This window comes from Pongo abelii, chromosome 7, assembly GCF_028885655.2.
Source record: "Pongo abelii isolate AG06213 chromosome 7, NHGRI_mPonAbe1-v2.0_pri, whole genome shotgun sequence".
NCBI classification, from domain to species: domain Eukaryota; kingdom Metazoa; phylum Chordata; class Mammalia; order Primates; family Hominidae; genus Pongo; species Pongo abelii.
In genome coordinates, this window is record NC_071992.2 from 69,221,586 (window position 1) to 69,240,857 (window position 19,272).

The 19,272-nt window shown below is 39.4% G+C and overlaps 1 protein-coding gene across 2 annotated transcripts in view; it reads left to right on the forward strand.

Moving 5' to 3' along the window:
• Window positions 1–2,978: 2,978 nt before the first annotated feature.
• RP1 (RP1 axonemal microtubule associated) overlaps window positions 2,979–19,272 on the forward strand; it is a 342,341-nt gene continuing 326,047 nt past the window's right edge. Inside the window, exons 1-2 of one of the 2 annotated variants that reach the window (XM_054561624.2) lie at window positions 2,979–3,338; window positions 9,737–9,890. The gene's annotated coding sequence lies outside the window, so the exon portion shown is untranslated. Of the gene's footprint in view, window positions 3,339–9,736; window positions 9,891–10,165; window positions 10,302–19,272 lie in introns of those variants that run through there. The other variant, XM_054561625.2, reaches the window with a different exon arrangement.

Below are 19,272 nucleotides of genomic sequence, written 5' to 3' on the forward strand. Positions count from 1 at the left end.
AATGCTTTTCTGATCTGTACAATTAAGGTGCTCTATTAAATCAGCTCTAAGGTTGTTTCAAGGTTAAGAAAAAATTAAAATCATAAATCAAAATTTCAGAGGCATTGGAGGATTGAGATGCTACAATTTTGGAGTTTATATGTTGATAGTAAAGAGAATTGACAGAAAATGGCCTCTGTCCTGAGAGGAAGCAACCCCAGGGAAGTTTTGCCAGACCTCACCTCCACCTGCTCTTCTTTCAGAGACTGCACAAGAAGGGTGTTAAGGACACTTATTTCCAAATCTGTCTCCCTCCCCACAGCACACTGCTGGGCAGGATTCAGGACTCACTGTTTTCTTGATTCTTAGAACGTGTCACTGATGCATGTGTGTTGACCAAATAAATAACGCTACTGTTTTTCTTAGATTTGCCCTTTCTGATCATGAGTTCTAAGTTAGTATCCTGAGTGACTACTGCTTCTCACTTGCCTTATTTTCATCGTCTTTCAGCTCTCTCCTTTCCCTTCCTCAACACCAACAAGCCCTACATCTGCATGCCTGATTCCTGCACTGCAACTCAGAGTTTTAAGTCATGACTATTTAAACTCACATTGAAGACTTGTGCCTGGTTGTGTGCTAGAAATGTCTCCTTGGCTCTAGCTGTCTTGCATCCTAGAAGGAATAAAAATCTACATAGCTGCAGAAGGCAACATAGCCCCACCTGAAGGAGGTGAGATCCCGGTGTGGGAGAAGCAGGCCTGAGTGACAGAACATCGGTATCAGTCCTTTAAGATGATGAGGAAGCTGCCTTGCCGGCGCAGCATTGCCTCCATTTTAGCTGCCCATTTAAAATGAAGGAATTCTTAAAGATAATTTCCAGATTATTACTGGAAGAAAAGTGAATTTTCATTTCAAATTTAGAATGATGAATAGTGAAGAAAATCTTTTAAAAAATGCTCTTTACCCATGTAGCTCAATTAAAAAATTTTTTCTGGACCATTAATGAAGCAGGTGTAGTGTTTTATTTATTCTCAGTGATGAACAAAGTGAAAAAGGCCAGTCTGATTTTACCTGGAAACATTATGGAAAAAAAAAAAAAAAAAAAAAAAGACTCGCCTTCCAGATCAAGGGAGCTCTGCCAATGCTCCCTTAGCGCCTCTGCATGAGTGCGGTCCTCCCAGAGCTCGCCTCTTCCCTCTGCAGTCCCGAGCTGCACTGATGCTCATGAGCCACAAGATGGAGCCTTCAAAGCGGGTCATTTCCTAGTGCTTCCTCTCCATTTCCCCCTGTGAAAAGTCAATGTCTGGGTTTGTGAGGGTTTAGGAAAGAGGGGCAACACAATAAGGACGAGGTGAGCAGCCACTGAGGGGAGCCACAGGATTGTCCTAAAGAAAGCAGACCTGATCTTGGCTTTCTCTTGATGAACACTGCTATCAGCGTCTCCGTGAAGGCACAGAAGACACGCTCAACAGGTGTGCAGGTGACATAAAGCCAGAGGGGATAGTTGGTGCATTTGGATGATATCGTAAAGATTATAAAACTTTTAGCAGGATGAAATTGACCTGGTGAAAGTCAGCAGGAGCACATGCATAGGTGTGTCTTCGATGGAGTAGGAAAAAGCGATTTGGATGGTGAAAGAGGAGACCTGAATCTGTCCCAGATCATACTAACAATAATCATGGTGCCTGTGATGGTTATTACAATGTCATCTCACACAGCGCTTCGCAGAGTATGGTTCATGGACAGCGAGCTGGCAAACTGCTTGTTGCTTGGCCTCAACAAGATATGGAGCTCTGGTTAGAGTGTCAATGGACATTATGACAAACTTCATCACATTGTTTAGTACAGCCGAATAAGCAAAAGTTTCCCGAAGGAAGCAGGGCATCAATCTACCTTCTGGCTTGAATTCCTCAACTTGCAGAGGACCTGCCCTGAGAGTGGTGCTAAAATTTGAAGGCTCCTCTGTGTCCGTACTAAGTACTTAGTACTGATTGTGTTAAGTATTTCAAATGCATCTTTCTATTTGTAGATACATGGTGTACTTTGAGCTAGTGTAGTGGAACGGTTAAGTACATACATCTGGACCAGACTGCCTCGGTTCCTTCATTTGATGGATAACAACATGGAGGGTTGTCGTAGTGAAGGTCAGAAGTATAGTGCACATGAAGACACCATGTTTCCTGGCACATCGCATGAGCTCAGTAAAAGGAAGTGAGTAATAATGTGTTTCTCCTCAATAACTCTTTGAGGAAAGTGCTGTTGATACCTGATTTTATTGATGAGGAACTGATCTGAGTTTCAATGAAGCAAAATAAATTCCTGGGGTCACGCAGTTCTTAAGGGCAAGATCCAAGACTATAAACCAGGGATTTTCTGACTGTAAATTTCAAACAAATGCTTATCCATTATAGAACACTGCCATTTCCTGACTGAACTGGATCAGTGGCTTTTAAGTTTTTTGACCAAAACTCAATTATGATCATAATCTATACACACACATACTTGTGTATCTAAATCTGAAACATAAGTTTTATGTAATAATACTTGTCTTTCATATGTGCAATATACTCTGATACTTTCTACTGTATTTTATTCAGTTTTTAAAGAAAGCTGGGGGTGACCGTCTTAGTCCATTCAGGCTGATATAATAAACATACCATAGACTGGGGTGGCTTAAACAACAAACATTTATTTCTCACAGCTCCAAAGGCTGGGAAATCCAAGATCAAGGCACCAGAAGATTCAGTGTCTAGTGAGGGTCTGCTTCCTGGTTGAAATATAGCACTTTCTCACTGAGTCCTCCCACGGTGGAAGAGGCAAGGGAGCTCTCTGGGGTCTCTTTCATATGGGCACTAACACCGTTCATGAGGGTTCTACCCTCATGAGCCAATCACCTCCCAAAGACCCCATGTCTTAATGCCATCATATCAGGGATTATGACCTCAGTATGTGAATTTGGAAGTTGGGGGACACAAGCATTTAGCCCATAACAGTGACCTACTTAAATTGATTTCATGGCCCATGAATGAGCTATATAACCCATGACTTGAAAATATGTACCAGCAATTTCTACAGACTCTTTCATTCTAATGTTCTCTGATTCTCCTAAAAAACAAAAATACAAAAAAAAAGCTTTCAAACCCAATTCCCTTAGTCCAGAAGAGAAGATTCTGACTTGAGAGCAGTGCATGTGAAAAAGAAGTAAGGATTTTTATCACAGGTCGATATGTGAAAACGCTGCAATATGGGGACAAAAAACTCACCTGTAAGGCTCCATCAGGGATCCTGCATTTCCTCCTGGGAATCATATTTTAAGAGAAATTAACAACCTAGACTGTGTTCAGAGAAGGACAGTGAAGGTGGGAAAGTTTCTGAAATTATTTAAGAAACTGAGAATGTTTAATATGACTTTAAGGAAGAAGGGTCTCTAAATAGTTTATATGTATATATATATGTGTATATATATGTATATATGTGTGCTTGTATATATATATTATGATAATAGGTCTCTGAGTTAGTAGAACAATTTTTCAGCATTAAATAGGTCTTGGTCCATCTGACATGGTATTTTGTATAAAACTTATGTTTCTTGTGTTTTTAGATTTTGGTGTCTACAGTGAGAATCCTGTAAAATGATTATGACTGCACCTCCCTCCTGTGAGAGGCTGTGAAATGCAGGCAGGAAACAGCCCCTCCCAGGTTAAGCGGAGGAGCTCTGAAGCTTGGCGTTGGCAGGATTTTTGCCCAGCTTCAAAGGGATTTGAAGGGTGGTGACAGGCTCCAGCCCAGACTGCGCCTCGGAATGCAGACGCTTCTCTGCCTAGAACCTGGCCCGGCCCTATGGGAAAGCCCCGGTTCTTGGCGGCACTGAACTGGTAAAAAGCACTTGCCGTGGGTTCCCTCCCTTTCTCCCCCTCTCCCTGGCCATGGGAGTCAGGAAAACAGGCAGTGAAAGGCTTCAACAGTTCCTTTCCAGTTTTCCACGGGGGCCCCAAGGAACGCCTGCAGCTGGAATTCCCCAGGAGACAGGGAGTTGTAACAATAGAGGTCTGCACTGTGTTGCCGTGGGAGGGCTTCTTGTTGGAGTGGGTCGCGGCAGATTTGTTGGTAGCTTATTAAATTCAGGAAGGAAAGGGGAGAGAGAAGTTGAGTGTAACTCAAAGCTTACTTGGTTGGGAAACCTGGGAGCAAAACGGGCCCACCAAAACAAAGTGGAAAAATTGCAGTTGCATAAGTTGTGGGGAGAAAGGATAAATACTTTTGATAGTACTATGTTTGTGGCTTTGAGTTGGGGCTGTGTCTGGGAAGGTTCAAAATGAAGCTGGAGTAGTTAAAATATATTAATCTTGGCCAGGCGCGATGGCTCACGCCTGTAATCCCAGCACTTTGGGAGGCCGAGGCGGGCGGATCAAGAGGTCAGGAGATCGAGACCATCCTGGCTAACACGGTGAAACCTCGTCTCTACTAAAAATACAAAAAAATTAGCCGGGCTTGGTGGTGGGCACCTGTAGTCCCAGCTGCTCGGGAAGCTGAGGCAGGAGAATGGCGTGAACCCAGGAGGCGGGGCTTGCAGTGAGCCGAGATCGCGCCACTGGCCTGCAGCCTGGACGACAGAGCGAGACTCCGTCTCAAAAAAAAAAAAAAATTATATATATATAATTTATATATATTTATATATTTATATATATTTATATATTTATATATATTTATATATTTATATATTTATATATTTATATATATTTATATATTTATATATTTATATATATTTATATATATTTATATATTTATATATTTATATATATTTATATATTTATATATATTTATATATATTTATATATTTATATATTTATATATATTTATATATTTATATATTTATATATATTTATATATATTTATATATTTATATATATTTATATATATTTATATATATTTATATATATTTATATATTTATATATATTTATATATATTTATATATATTTATATATATTTATATATTTATATATATTTATATATATTTATATATTTATATATTTATATATATTTATATATATTTATATATTTATATATTTATATATTTATATATTTTTATATATTTATATATTTATATATATTTATATATTTATATATTTATATATATTTATATATATTTATATATTTATATATTTATATATATTTATATATATTTATATATTTATATATTTATATATATTTATATATATTTATATATTTATATATTTATATATATTTATATATTTATATATTTATATATATTTATATATTTATATATTTATATATTTATGTATTTATATATATTTATATATTTATATATTTATATATATATTTATATATTTATATATTTATATATTTATATATATATTTATATATTTATATATATTTATATATATTTATATATTTGTATATATATATTTATATATTTATATATTTATATGTATTTATATATTTATATATATTTATATATTTATATATTTATATATAATTATATATTTATATATTTATATATATTTATATATTTATATATATTTATATATTTATATATTTATATATATTTATATATATATTTATATATTTTTATATTTATATATTTTTATATTTATATATATTTTTATTTATATATTTTTATATTTATATATATTTATATATATTTATATATTTATATATATTTATATATTTATATATTTATATATTAATATATATTTCTATATTTCTATATATTGATATATTTCTATATATTTATATATTTATATATTTATATATTTATATATATTTATAGATTTATATATATTTATAGATTTATATATATTCATATATATTTTTATATATATATTCATATATACTTATATATATTTTGATATATATTTATATATATTCATATATATTTTTATATATATATTTATACATATATTCATACATATTTATATATATTTATATATATTTACATTTATATATTCATATATATTTATATATATTTATATATTCATATATATTTATATATTCATATATATTTATATATTCATATATATTTATATATATTTATATATTCATATATATTTATATATTCATATATATTTATATATTCATATATATATTTATATATATTTATATATTCATATATATATTTATATATATTTATATATTCATATATATTTACATATTTATATATATTTTATATATTTATATATTTATAGATATATTTTTATATATTTATATGTATTTATATATTTCTATATATATTTATATATATTCATATATATTTCTATATATATTTATATATATTCATATATATTTCTATATATATTTATATATTTATATATGTTTCTATATATATTTATATATTTATATATATTTCTATATATTTATATATATTTCTATATATATTTATATATATATTTTTATATCTATAAAAATATATATGTAGAAAAATATATATATATATAAATCTTGCTGCTCAACCTTCTACTACCCAATGTTAAATCCAGACACTTGGATAACCTTTAATCATATTTGAGACTGAAGTGGCTCTTAGAGATACTGAAACTTCACTGTAGTCCCGGATAGCATATTCATTCATTCGCTAGCTGTTGGCACCTCATACTGAGGTTAACTCTTAGAATAGAATTATCATATTTATTTTTGGTAGTTCTTTCAAGTTCTTTCAGTAGACTTAAACAGGTTAGTGAGTTTTGCTTTTTTAAGCACCTAACACAGTATCTGGCACACAGTAGGTAGACACACACAAATATATACATACATATATATATAATTTTTTTTGAGATGGAGTCTCACTCTGTTGCCCGGGCTGGAGTGCAGTGGTGTGATCTCGGCTCACTGCAACCTCTATTTCCTGGGTAGCAATTCTCCTGCCTCAAGACTCCCGAATAGCTGGTGTTACAGGTGCGTGCCACCATGCCCGGCTAATTTTTGTATATTTTTAGTAGAGATGGGGTTTCACCATGTTGGCCAGGCTAGTCTCAAGCTCCTGACCTGAAGGGTACACAAAAATACTGAGTGAAAGAAAATGCTAGATGGAGGAAAGCCCATCCAACCCAGCTCCTTACTTTGCAGATAAGTTAACCATAGCCAAGGGAGGTGAAAAGACTTCCAGCTGGAATGGGATCAGACTCAGATTTCCAGATGGTCAGCCATAGATTTTCCGTCTGCACCATCCTGCCCCCTGCTGCTTGACTTGTCAAGAAACAGTAGGTGTTTCAAAAGGCAGGGGTTCTTCGAGAATTTCTTGTTCTCTATAGTTGACGTTCTAAGATCAGATTTGAAGGAAATTTACTTTTTGTGTGTTCCGCTTCACAAAGAAGATATTTTCTGCATTGAGGAGAAAACCAAACAGATTGCATTCTGCTCTAAACATTAAAACCAAGAGATCACAATTTGATAGCCTAAAACCAAATATCCTGATTTAAAAAAGGATTCAAACGGACATTTCTTAAAGAAGACATACCGATGGCCAACAGGTACATTGTAAGATGCTCAACATCACTGACCCTCAAAGAAATGCAAATCAAAACCACAATGAGATGTCATTTCACACGTGCTGGGATGGCTATTTTAAAAAAACAGAAGACAGCAAGTGTTGGTGTAGATGTGGGGAAACTGGAATCCTTATATATTGTTGGTGGGAATGTGAAATGGCGCAGCACCTATGGAAAACAGTGCAGAGATTCCTCAAAGAATTAAAAATACAAAACATCTCATATATCCTATAAATATATACACCTCTGTACCCACAAAAATTAAAAATTAAAAACAGAACTAGCAAGCCTATTACACAGCATATACCCAAAGGAATTGAAATTAGGGTCTTGAAGAGATATCTGTACTCCCATGTTCATAGCAGCATTATTCACAATAGCCAGGAAGTGAAAACAACCTAAGTGTCCACAAATGGACAAATGGATAAAGAAAATGTGATCTGTCTATCTATCTATCTATCCATCTATCTATCTATCTATCTATCTATCTATCTATCTATCATCTATCTATCTATCTATCTATCTATATATCTATAAAATACATGACTACTATTCAGCCTTTAAAAAGAAGGAATTCATGCTCTTGCAATAACATGGATGAACCTGGAGGACATTATGTTAGGCGAAATAAACCAGACACAGAGGGAAAAACACTGCATGATTCCACTTATGTGAGGGCTTCTAAAGTAGTCAAACTCATAGAAGCTGAGAGCAGAATGGTGATTGCCAGGCGATGAGAGGAGGGGAAATGGGGAGATGTTGTTCAAAGTGTATCAAGTTTCAGTTATGCAACATGAGTATGTTCTAGAGATCTGCTGTGTGACGCAGTGGCTATAGTTAACAATATGGAATTTTGTACTCTAAACTTTATTAAGAAGGTAGATCTCATGTTAAGTGTTCTTACCACGAAAACAAACAAAACAACAAACACACACAGGAGACTTTGGGAGGTGTTGGGTATGTCTATTACCTTGATTGTGGTAATAGTTTATGGGTGTATGCATATGACATCATCAAATTGTAAATATTTACAGTTCCTTATACAGCAGGTCCTCTAATAATGTCATTTCGTTATAATGTTGATGAGGAAAAAATAATGTATTCCCAGCCAGGGCCACTGTCTGTGTGGAATTTGCATGTTCCCCCCATATCTGTGGGGGTTTTCCCTGGGTCCTCCGGTTTCCTCTCACAACCCAAAGCTGTGCACATTAGGTGAACTGGCATGTCTACATGGTCCCAGTACATGAGTGTGGGTGTGTGAGTGTGCCCTGCCACGGGATGGTATCCTGTGCAAGGGTGGGTCCTGCCTTGTGCCCTGAGCTGCTGGATATGCTCAGCCACCTGCGACCCTGAACTGGAACAAGAGGGTTGGAAAATGAACGAATGAATGAATGAAAGTTACGGATTGGAAAATGAATGAATGAATAAAAGTTACAGGTTGGAAAATGAATGAATGAATACAAGTTGATTGTAAAAAAAATTGTAAAATCTGCAATAATCATACAAATGCACGACAATAAACAATGAAGTGTTTTGGGAGCCTGTTATATTTGTAATGGTTTTCAAACTGCGAGGTGGGAGGAGGTGCTCCTGACAATTTTCGCTTTGCAAACACTTATTCCTTGCTTTAACCCACCACCATTACGACCACTGTGATTTGCTGATTTATCAAAAATTGGATAAATATTTTACTTGTTTTTATTAATCTTTCTCAAGTGTGTATTTCACATTTATTTCAATGGCTAATATTAGGAGTGTTGTAGTCTTTATTTAGAAGTTTGGTGATGTTTTTGTGACCAAAAATATGCTGTAGGAACTTGACTCTTGTTTATATCCATCAACTTATGGGAAAATTGGTTTTATTATACGTTGCTTTGCTTAAAGTTGCAGTTTCCAAGAAATTATCAACAATATTAGGTGAGGACTTACTATATATCCATTATGCCTCAATAAAACTTTTTTTTTTTTATTTGAGACCTTTACCCAGGGTCCTGGTGACCAAAATTAAGGCCATGAGGACATTGAGTGATTTGATAATGTATCACCCTCCCAGGCCCATCTCCCTGGGCTGCCTGCACTGTGCAGTGCCCAGTGCCCAGCTGCGCATGGCTTAAATAAGTGTTTATGTGGTTGTTGAAACAATGAATAAAAAGCAGAAAGAATACATGCTTACTGATGGTTGTCACTGTACAAAAGATAACCGGCTTGTGAATTCTTGGAAGTCATTTTTTGTTCTGTTTCTTTGTTTCAGGTTCATATTCTAAAGAGAGCAGGCACTGAGCAAACGTTTATTGAACTGAACCAATCTGCTGGTTATGGGGATGTGACCTCCACTTCATCGTGTCGAACTAAACAAACACATATTTCTCCAGACAAATATTGAAACTGGTGAACTTCAAAATAAGGTAAAAAGCTCCTATGTTTCCATGCCTCATTATGTGCTACAAAAAATTGAATGATAAGAACAAGAACAAAGCAGGTTATTTTGTTTGCTATTTAACTTGTGTTCAGGTCTTCACAGAATGAGAGGCATAGCAACACTCATGACCCCAGGCTAGTTCTGTTCTTTGCCAGTGTGTGGTTTGGGAGTTCTGTGAAGTGTTTGCAGTCGCTACTAATAATCCAGGTGACACGGCAAACATTGCTGTTCCCTTGGTCCAGCACAAATAGAGGAGGGTTCACTCATAGGCAGCATCTGAGCAACAGGCTCACCAGATATCAGCCTCTCCACACCGACTCTTCCAAACTCCAGCTCTCTTCATTAAGATATTCTGGAAGCAACTGAGGAGTTTCTACAAACGTCTGGGAAATTACAAGTAAAATATATGTGTTTTCTTTTCTCCTTGCCTTTTCTATAGGGAATGATAATGAAAATTTAAGTTTTTATAATTAGGCTTTTTAAAAGGGAGGAGATCTTTAACTTTTATTTAAATATGGAAGATTGCTTAATGGTATGGAAAATATGCCAAAGATGGTAAAGCAAGCAGGGAAGGCCAGAGCTAAATAACTTTGTGTCTTGGTTGCTGTGGGGAAGGTGAGTGAACCATTTTTCCTGTCAGGCATTTTTGCAGATATTTGTAAGGTATCGTAGCTTTGAGAGGGAGTTTGGACAAATGTCCTCACGGCCTGTACACGTGGGCCATGTATAGGACTTGTGATTTGATCTTTAAGGCCTGGGGAAAGCCCTGGAGGGTGATAAACAGAAGAATAGTATGATCCCTCTTAGGTTTTCCAGAGGAGAGTGGGTCACGTTAGGGCAGGACTGGCTGGAGGCACGAAGACCAGTTAGGAGGCTATAGAGACAGTATGATAAAGGATGACTATTAGAGACTGAGAAAGGCCACAGCAAAGAATGTAAAAAGAGTATGGAGAAGTGAGATGGAGTGGGGACATATTTAGGGACTCAGTCCCCAACTGGGAGAAGGAGAAGTTTAATATGACTCTATGGTTTCTAACTTGGATGATATTAATTTTTCATATTATTGAGACTACAATTTTTCATGTTGAATTAGTAACCGTTAAGCCACAAACATATTTGCAGCCAGCAGAATGTAGCTCGAAAGGAGAAGCTTCAGGGCATCATGGCAGGAGCTTGGGCTGTGGAGGCTGGGGTGGGTCTGTGTTTGAACCCAGCTCCTCGTGGGGACATGACTGCAGCCAAGTGCCTCGGAGTTCCTCTTGATGTGAGGGTTGGGACCTCCAACCCCCAGGATTTTTGGGGATGGGGAAGTTGGGCGAGATATTCTAAGTGAACACACTCTGAATGTCAGCTATCACTTTTTTCTCAGCAGTTCAAGTGGAAGTTTGTTTTCCTTTCAGTTAAGGTACGAGCTGTTCTGACTGCCGTGCAGGCATTCACACGCCCGCTGCTAGAAAGCTGGAGCTGGAAGGAGCACTGGGGCCCGCTGAGTCCTCCTTTCTCATGTATGGATGTGGATGTGGAGGCAGGCCCTAAGTATTAGTGTAGGTGCCGACGGTGCAGGTGAGAAGCCCCCTGGTAACTCACTCAGTGCTGCGTCTGCTCTTCCACACTCTCCAACATGACGTCACTGGTTTACAAGTGAGAAGCAGGTCACATGTCCCTAAGGTTTCTGCGAGGGAGGCAAGCGTTGTGCAGTGGTTCAGAACACCTGCTGCACGGGTTCATCCCGTGCAGCTTCTCTCACCTAAGTTTCTGTTTCTATATCTGTAGGTTGGGAATATGCTGTGGCTGTGTAAGGCCACCACATACAGTGCTTAGCACATTGTGAGCACTCAACGTAGAAACAGATCTTATTTGCTCTAGGTCTGACAGGCCAATGTCATCCAAGCAGGAGACCCACATGGCCTGCAGCACATTTAGGGCCATCTCTATGTCAATAGCATCCAATGGCTTTAGGTGGGGCCTGGACTGGAGCCTCCATGTTGAGGGTGCAGGCAGGGGGCTTGTTCTCTCGCTCCCCTCTGCATTGGAGATAGGTGCCACTTTGCAGGCTCAGGGGGTGTGACACAGGATCTGGACGCTAGGGAGACCACGGCCAATGGGGAAAGGCCACACAGTGTAAATGGGTGGAAGTGGGGGATATGTTGGGGGGGGTCACTGGGTGAGCCACCCTGGGAGATTGATTCCTCAGAAGGGGATCTGTCAGTCTGACCCTATACACTGAAAAAGCAAGTCCATCAAAAGCTTCTACTACTAGAGCTTCTTAACTAAATCCCTAGTAAACCTCCTTACTTCAGTTGGTAAATTCAAAATTAATGGCATAATACTTTCACAAGAATATACCATGAAATCATTTTCCTTCTTTTTGGCCAGAGTTTACGTGTTTTAAATTTTAAACTCAGATTCCAAGTAAACAAAGTGATTGTTTAAATTACCTGTCATTGACCCCACAGCAATAGTTGTTTAGTTTCTGTTTATATTTACTTAGTATCTTAGAACCATTTAATAGCAACATAACAGAGCTAAAACAGCACCCTTAGAAACTTGTATACACAATCAAGACCCGGGCATTACCATGGTTGAAGGATTCCTTCAGTACAAGGAAATACTGGAGAAGTTTGGCAGGCATGACTTAACTGGCCAAGTCATAGAGAAAGTGAACATCACAGATGGTCAGCTTGTAAAAAAGTGAGTTGTGGCTTTTCAGATGATTAACTGGCAGAGTGTGCAAACTTTTGCCGTTGGATTATTTTATTCTAGGTTGACTCACTTAAAGAAGAATTTGAATCATTATCTAACAGAAAAAAGACCAATAACAAGCATTATTGCTGGAACATTTTATGGGTAGACTGCTTTCTATACATGATTGGTGAACATTGTATTTCAATTAATTATATATCCTGATAATATATGAATTAATACTGTGATATCATGCATACAATAACAATACTCAATGGAAATATAGCAAAACAGAAATGAAAATAATTTTGTTTTTCCTTGAGAAGGTATTTCAAATTTTGATAGTATTTCAGGGACATTAACATAAATGTCACTTATCACAACAAAGTACCTTGGCTACAGAAGGTATATGAAATTGACTGTCAAATGAATGGATGGTCCCCAAACTTGTCTAGAGAAAGATGAGATCCTGACAGTTAAAATTAAGTAACTTAAAGTGAATCAAACTTTAAAAACTCAGCAGCTTTGCTATTACTCAAATGATAAAAACTCAGAATTTAAAATTTCATGTCATAGCTATGTTCACATGTGAAACTAGTGAATATGAATATGGGAGCAACATTTTTCATTAAAAAAGTAAAGACTGATCAATGATTGCTTTTATTAAATTGCGTGTTTCACATCTGAAGCTACTTGACATTTCAGAGAATGCATGCCTGAGGCGGTAATAACATTTGGTATATAAACCAGTCTGTAGAATAAGTTAAAAGAAATATTTTAAGTAGGCAGCGTGCAGTGGCTCATGCCTGTAATCCCAGCACTTTGGGAAGCTGAGGTGGGTGGATCACCTAAGGTCAGGAGTTTGAGGCCAGCCTGGCCAACAGGATGAAACCCCATTGCTACTAAAAATACAAAAATTAGCCATGTGTGGTGGCAGGCGCCTGTAATCCCAGCTACTCAGGAGGCTGAAGCAGGAGAATCGACTGAACCCGGGAGGCAGAGTTTGCAGTGAACTGAGATGGTGCCATGGCACTCTAGCATGGGTGACAAGAGTGAGACTCCGTCTCAAAAAAAAAAAAAAAAGAAATATTTTAAGTAATATTAGGGTTGGTGAAGTATTAGTATAAGTTTGTAACTATCATGTAAGATTTCAACATTAATTGATCAAAAAAAAATTTTTCTAGCAGGTGCTAGACAGATAGATGGCATCCTCTTTCACATAGAAGAGCAAAGCAGTTTTCCAAAGGTCTTTGAAATTCCCCAGGGAGTTCTGTGCAAAGACCACGGAGACAGGTGAATGCCTTCTATTTCTACAGGCTTTACCCTGAATGGATAATGCAGTTGCTGGTCAACCAGGCAGGCCATATGGAGTCACCCTTTACTGAGGCCCCTGGCAGGCCCAAGTCCTACAACACTCAAAGATGTTCCAGTAATGACTGTAGACTCTTACTCTTAAGTTTACATCGTATTATCTGTCCCTTAAGCCTAAATCAGCTCTTCAGAGAGAGAGGAAAACATAATTTGTTTCCCCCCACACCCCATAGCAGAAGAGTCAGCCCTCGGGGTTGGCTTCCTGGTCTCAGGCTCCACTCTGGCTGCTGGTGGCTTCCTAAGGAGATCTGAGATTGGGAACAGGCTGAGAGGGAGGAGGTCCTGGGGCTTCTTGTTCCCTTGACCACACAGGAAATTCCTCAGAGACGCACTCACTCTGTTATGGGCTCATCAAAGAGAGCCTCTCTCAGAAGGAAAGCCTGGCAGTGAGTGGAGGGCAGCGAGTCAGGGACCGTCTCATCTTCTTGGCTCAGTTACCTCCCTGGGTGCCCATGTCCATATATGTGATGTAGATAAAATATCTCCCTTGCAGAGGTGCTTGATATTTAAGAGGCTAGCACATTTTGAATGGCTTACAAGTATCAGCTATTATTACTATTTGTGTGTGTGTGTGGTTTTTTTGTTTGTTTGTGATGGGGTCTTGTTCCTCCCAGGCTGGAATGCAGTGGTGAGATCATAGCTCACTACAGCCTTGAATTCCTCGGCTCAGGTGATCCTCCTCCCTCAGCCTCCTCAGTAGCTGGGATTACAGGTGCACCCCACTGTGCCCGACTAATTTATTTTTTATTTTTTGTAGAAATGAGATCATAGTATGTAGCCTAGGCTGGTCTCAAACTGCTGGGCTCAAGTGGTTCTCCTGCCTCTGCCTCCCCAAGTGTTGGGATTATAGGCATGAGCCACCATGCCCGGCCTACTATTTGTTTTTGACAACCAAAATCTTCACACCTTGGCCCTAAATCTCAATACATTTGTCTAGCAAATGGAAATAGCAACAAAGGACTAATCCGTGTCAGCAGAAATGTTGGCTATTTCATTAGAAATGTGAGTAAACTCATCCCAGGAGCTATTTCAAGTTATGCTGGTGTGAGAGACTGCTGCGGAGTTTTTGCCCAACTCAGATCTCCTCTGGGTGGCACTTGGCAGCCTCTATCTCTGTCCTGGTATTCATGATCCCAGAACTGTCGGGACTGGTCAGCACAGTGGACAGATGCCATTACAGTGGTGGTCTTCAGCCTCTGGAAGGTTTTCTTAATGTAAGCTTTTTTACTAGAAGGCTTTCCCTCTTTGGTCATTGCAGGGTCTGAGGATGCCACTAAAATGAATGTCACCAATTATGGGTGCCTACCGGGTGCAGGTACTGAGTTCATTTCATGCAGAAGGGTGGGGTGAGGACTCTGGAGCCAGGGCTTGGGCTGGAAACCTAGATCCAGCACTTCACAGTGCAAATGTGGGCGAGTGACCAAGCTCTGTACAATGAAGTTTCCTCTGGATAAAACACAGAGTGGAAGTACTGAGCTCGGAGGGTTGTTGTGACAATAAAAGGTGTCAGTAAGTGTTCGCTGTTGCCACTGTCTCATGGCACCTTCATGATGTCTTGGTGATTGTTTCAGTCCCGTTTCACAGATGACAAAAACAGGCTCATAGAAGAGGTGGACTCTGTGACACACACTGAATAAGCAGAGAGGCTGTGCTTTGGGGTTAGAGAAAAATTGCAGCTGTTTCCACTCCGAACCTTAGAATTCTGTTTTTCCCTAGTTACCAATACATTTTGAGCAAGCCAATTTTATTGGACTTAGAGGCCCAGCTCACCTGATTGATTCCTTGTGGTGGGAGATGTGAATTTCCTAGTCCAGTCTCTTTGAGGATTGAAAGAACTCAGTGAGAAGCCAGCAGAGTTGGCAAGGTTGTTGATTTCAATAACCTGTGGACACATATCTGCAGGAATTACAGGTGCACCCCACTGTGCCCGACTAATTTATTTTTTATTTTTTGTAGAGATGAGATCTTACTATGTAGCCTAGGCTGGTCTCAAACTGCTGGGCTCAAGTGATTCTCCTGCCTCCGCCTCCCAAAGTGTTGGGATTATAGGCGTGAGCCACCATGCCCGGCACAGAAGCTGAGAACCCCGCTTCTCAGAGAGAAGGTGTGAACAGACAGGAGTGTGTCAGTTGGCTGGAATTTACAGGCAGCAGAGACAGAGAGTTTCTGTGGGGCATGTGCTCTTAGGGATGTCCTGGAGAGAAGTATGCTACCTGTGATCTGCTCAGTGTGCAAGGTCCAGGAAGACAGATGGGCCAGCCATGGAGCTGAACAGCAAGTAGCAAAACCTTAGCTGGGGCTGGGTGTGGTGGCTCATGCCTGTAATCCCAGCACTTTGGGAGGCCAAGGTGGGCAGATCAACTGAGGTCAGGAGTTCGAGACCAGCCTGGCCAACAGGGTGAAACTCCGCCTCTACTAAAAATACAAAAATTAGCCTGGTGTGGTGTCATGCGCCTGTAATCCCAGGTACTCAGGAGGCGAAGGCAGGAGAATCGCTTGAACCCGGGAGGTGGAGGTTGCAAAAACCAAAAACCTTAGCTGGTCCAAAGCCCTTTATACTGGTCCATTTGCTCTTAGAGATCCACCCAGACACCAGGATTGCCTCACCCTGCCATAGAGGGGCATGATGAGAGAAAATCCACAAAGTTCATCAATAGCCCACATGTGGTTAGGGTATGTGAGAAACAAGGCCCTCACTGTTACTCTCTGGGGGTGGAGAGCAGGGCTTGGGGGGATCTGGGTTCTGACTGGCTTGGTCTCTCATCAGACTTACTTCCTACATTGGACTTTTAGGGATGCTGGAACAAAGCACCACAGACTGTGCGGCTTGAACAACAGACAATGACTGTCTCACAGTCTGGAGGCTAGATGGCTGAGATCCAGGTGTCAGCAGGGTTGGCTCCTCCTGAGGCTCTGGGGGAGACTCTGTCCAGTCCTCTCCCCAGCTCTGCAGGTTTGCTGGCCATCTTTGACGTTCCTTGCTTGGAGGAGCATCACTCCTGTCTCTGCCTTCATCTTCACACTGGTGTTCTCCCTGTGCCTGTGTCCAAATTTCCTCTTTTATAAGGACACAGCTCAGCTGGATTCGGGGCCCACCCCACTTCAGGATGACTCTGTCTTAGCCAATCACATCTGCAAGGACTCTATTTTTCAAATACGGTCACATTCTGAGGAGCTGAGGGTTGGACTTCAACATATGAATCTGGAGTGGAGCTGGGGGAAGTGGCGGCGAAACTGGGGGTTGGGGAACAGTTCAACCCTTAACATCTTCCTTTTTCTTAAGAATAATCTTCAACTTCGCTCCACCCCAAACTTAATCAGTGTCGTCCTGATAAGAGAGGGAGATGGGAAGACTCAAAAGCCTGCTTCAGAATGCAGTGAGCTGACCCCAAGCTATTCTAGAGGTAGGTGAGGGTTAAAGTTTAATGATAAGCCTTCTGTGTTGACTCCTTCCGAATCACTCAAAGAGCAGCTCACGTTTTTGGGGCTGTGTCATCTGAGGAGAGTGAAGGACCTTGCAGGATAAAGCCCCGCCCCTATCATTTCCTTCTCCCCTAGGAAGGAGTGGCTAGAGGAATGGGCCAGGCAGGTCAAAGCCATCAGATTTTAGAATCTCTACCTGGTGGCTGTCTCCTTCCAGCTGCTTCTCTGAGGGTTGTCTTAGTGGGTTAGTTCTTTTTCTCCAGCATTAGGTGTGGTTTTGTAACCTGAGGCTGGCCAAGGAGAGCTACAGACGGTGGCTCCCAGCTGAGCTCAGCGCCACTGCTACCACCAGACCCTGAGCCTCCACCCCAGTCATTTGGAAGTGAAAGAAAGGTAAAAGATATTTAATGCTTACAGACTATTCACAAAGGGCTCAAACCAACAACTAGTAACCCAGAGACAAAACTACTTTAAAGTGTGCTAAGTTACAAATCACTAAAATGTCGGATGACACCCAGGCCCAACGTGCGCTGTGTGGAGCCAGCTGAGGCAGGCGGTGAGGTGAGCCACGAACTCTGAACCTCCCTGGTGGCAGGGAGCCTGGTGTGAGGTCTGGAAAATAGAGCCAATCAATTCACTTGCAAGTCCTGGCTGCAGTTCTGGGCTCACCCTGAACCTTGGGTGTTCCCTGATGTTCCTATAGCTGATTTCAATACTCAAGTCACCGTAGTTCAAAGGCAATTTGACTTTTGCTTGTCCAAAGAAAACTTTTAAAAGAAAAACTCTTCAATATAGGCAACTATTTTGTCTCTTTTCACCCAAATGCCTATTTGACATGTTTGTCAGTCTCTCAGTCGCAGAATGTGCACTGTTATCCATCAGCTAAGGGCTTTCATTATATTCTGGTAAATGGGCCAGTTTAACCTAGGCATCAGTATCTAGGCATCTTTTTTACAGTCTCAGAGCCTAATACTTTTCAGGAAACTACAAAAGGCTTTATTTTTAAAGCATAATTCAAAGCTTATCAAAGTCACAGGAATTTCACTCATTATTATGAGACTTCCTGAGGAAAAGTAAAGTAAAGTAAAAATATAGGTAAGCAGGCTTCTAGAACTTTATTTTTTAGCAGGTGGGACGGAGAAGAAAAAAATACTCCTACTGGTGTTGAGGTTATTATTTTTTCAGTGTAATGGACTTTAAAAGCAATAAGCAATGGGAAGCTGGACCTCACTTTGTAGGTTCAGGGAAAAAAATCACCCTTCTTTTGTGTGGTAGAAAACCTCTTGTAAATGCATAGATTTGAGACCATGTATCAGAATTCTGGGGTCCTCTGAAACATTTCTGTAAAATTTATGGAAGAAATGCTTGTGACTGGTGTGATCTGTGATTACTTCATTAGATCAGGCTTTGCCTATACATCCAAATCATTTATTTTCTTGTTTATGTGTGTGTTGTGGTTAGGGGAGGTAGAGGGAGATTTGTCTCTAGCATAATGCTTGGCACACAGTAGAAGCTTCTCTCAGATAATTTTGGCTTCAAACAAAAGCAGCGTGAAAAACAGACACATATATTTCTTTCTCATTAAAAAATGTGAATATATAGTCCAGGGCTGGTATGGTGGACCTACAGTGCTAAAACCACACTCTATTTTTCCATTCTGCTGTGATTGGCTACCATTCCCACAGTCACCTCATGGTCCATGAAGGCTGCTAGAGCTCCAGCTATTCAACCATTCTAGGACAGGAAGGAGGAAAAGGGGAGAAAAAGGGGACCCCTCTCTATTCATGAGTCTTACTGAAGGTACCACGTAACACTACTGTTTCCAGCTTAGTGGTTGGAACAGTGACATGGTGACAGGTGGCTGCAACAGCGACTGAGAAATATGCATGGAT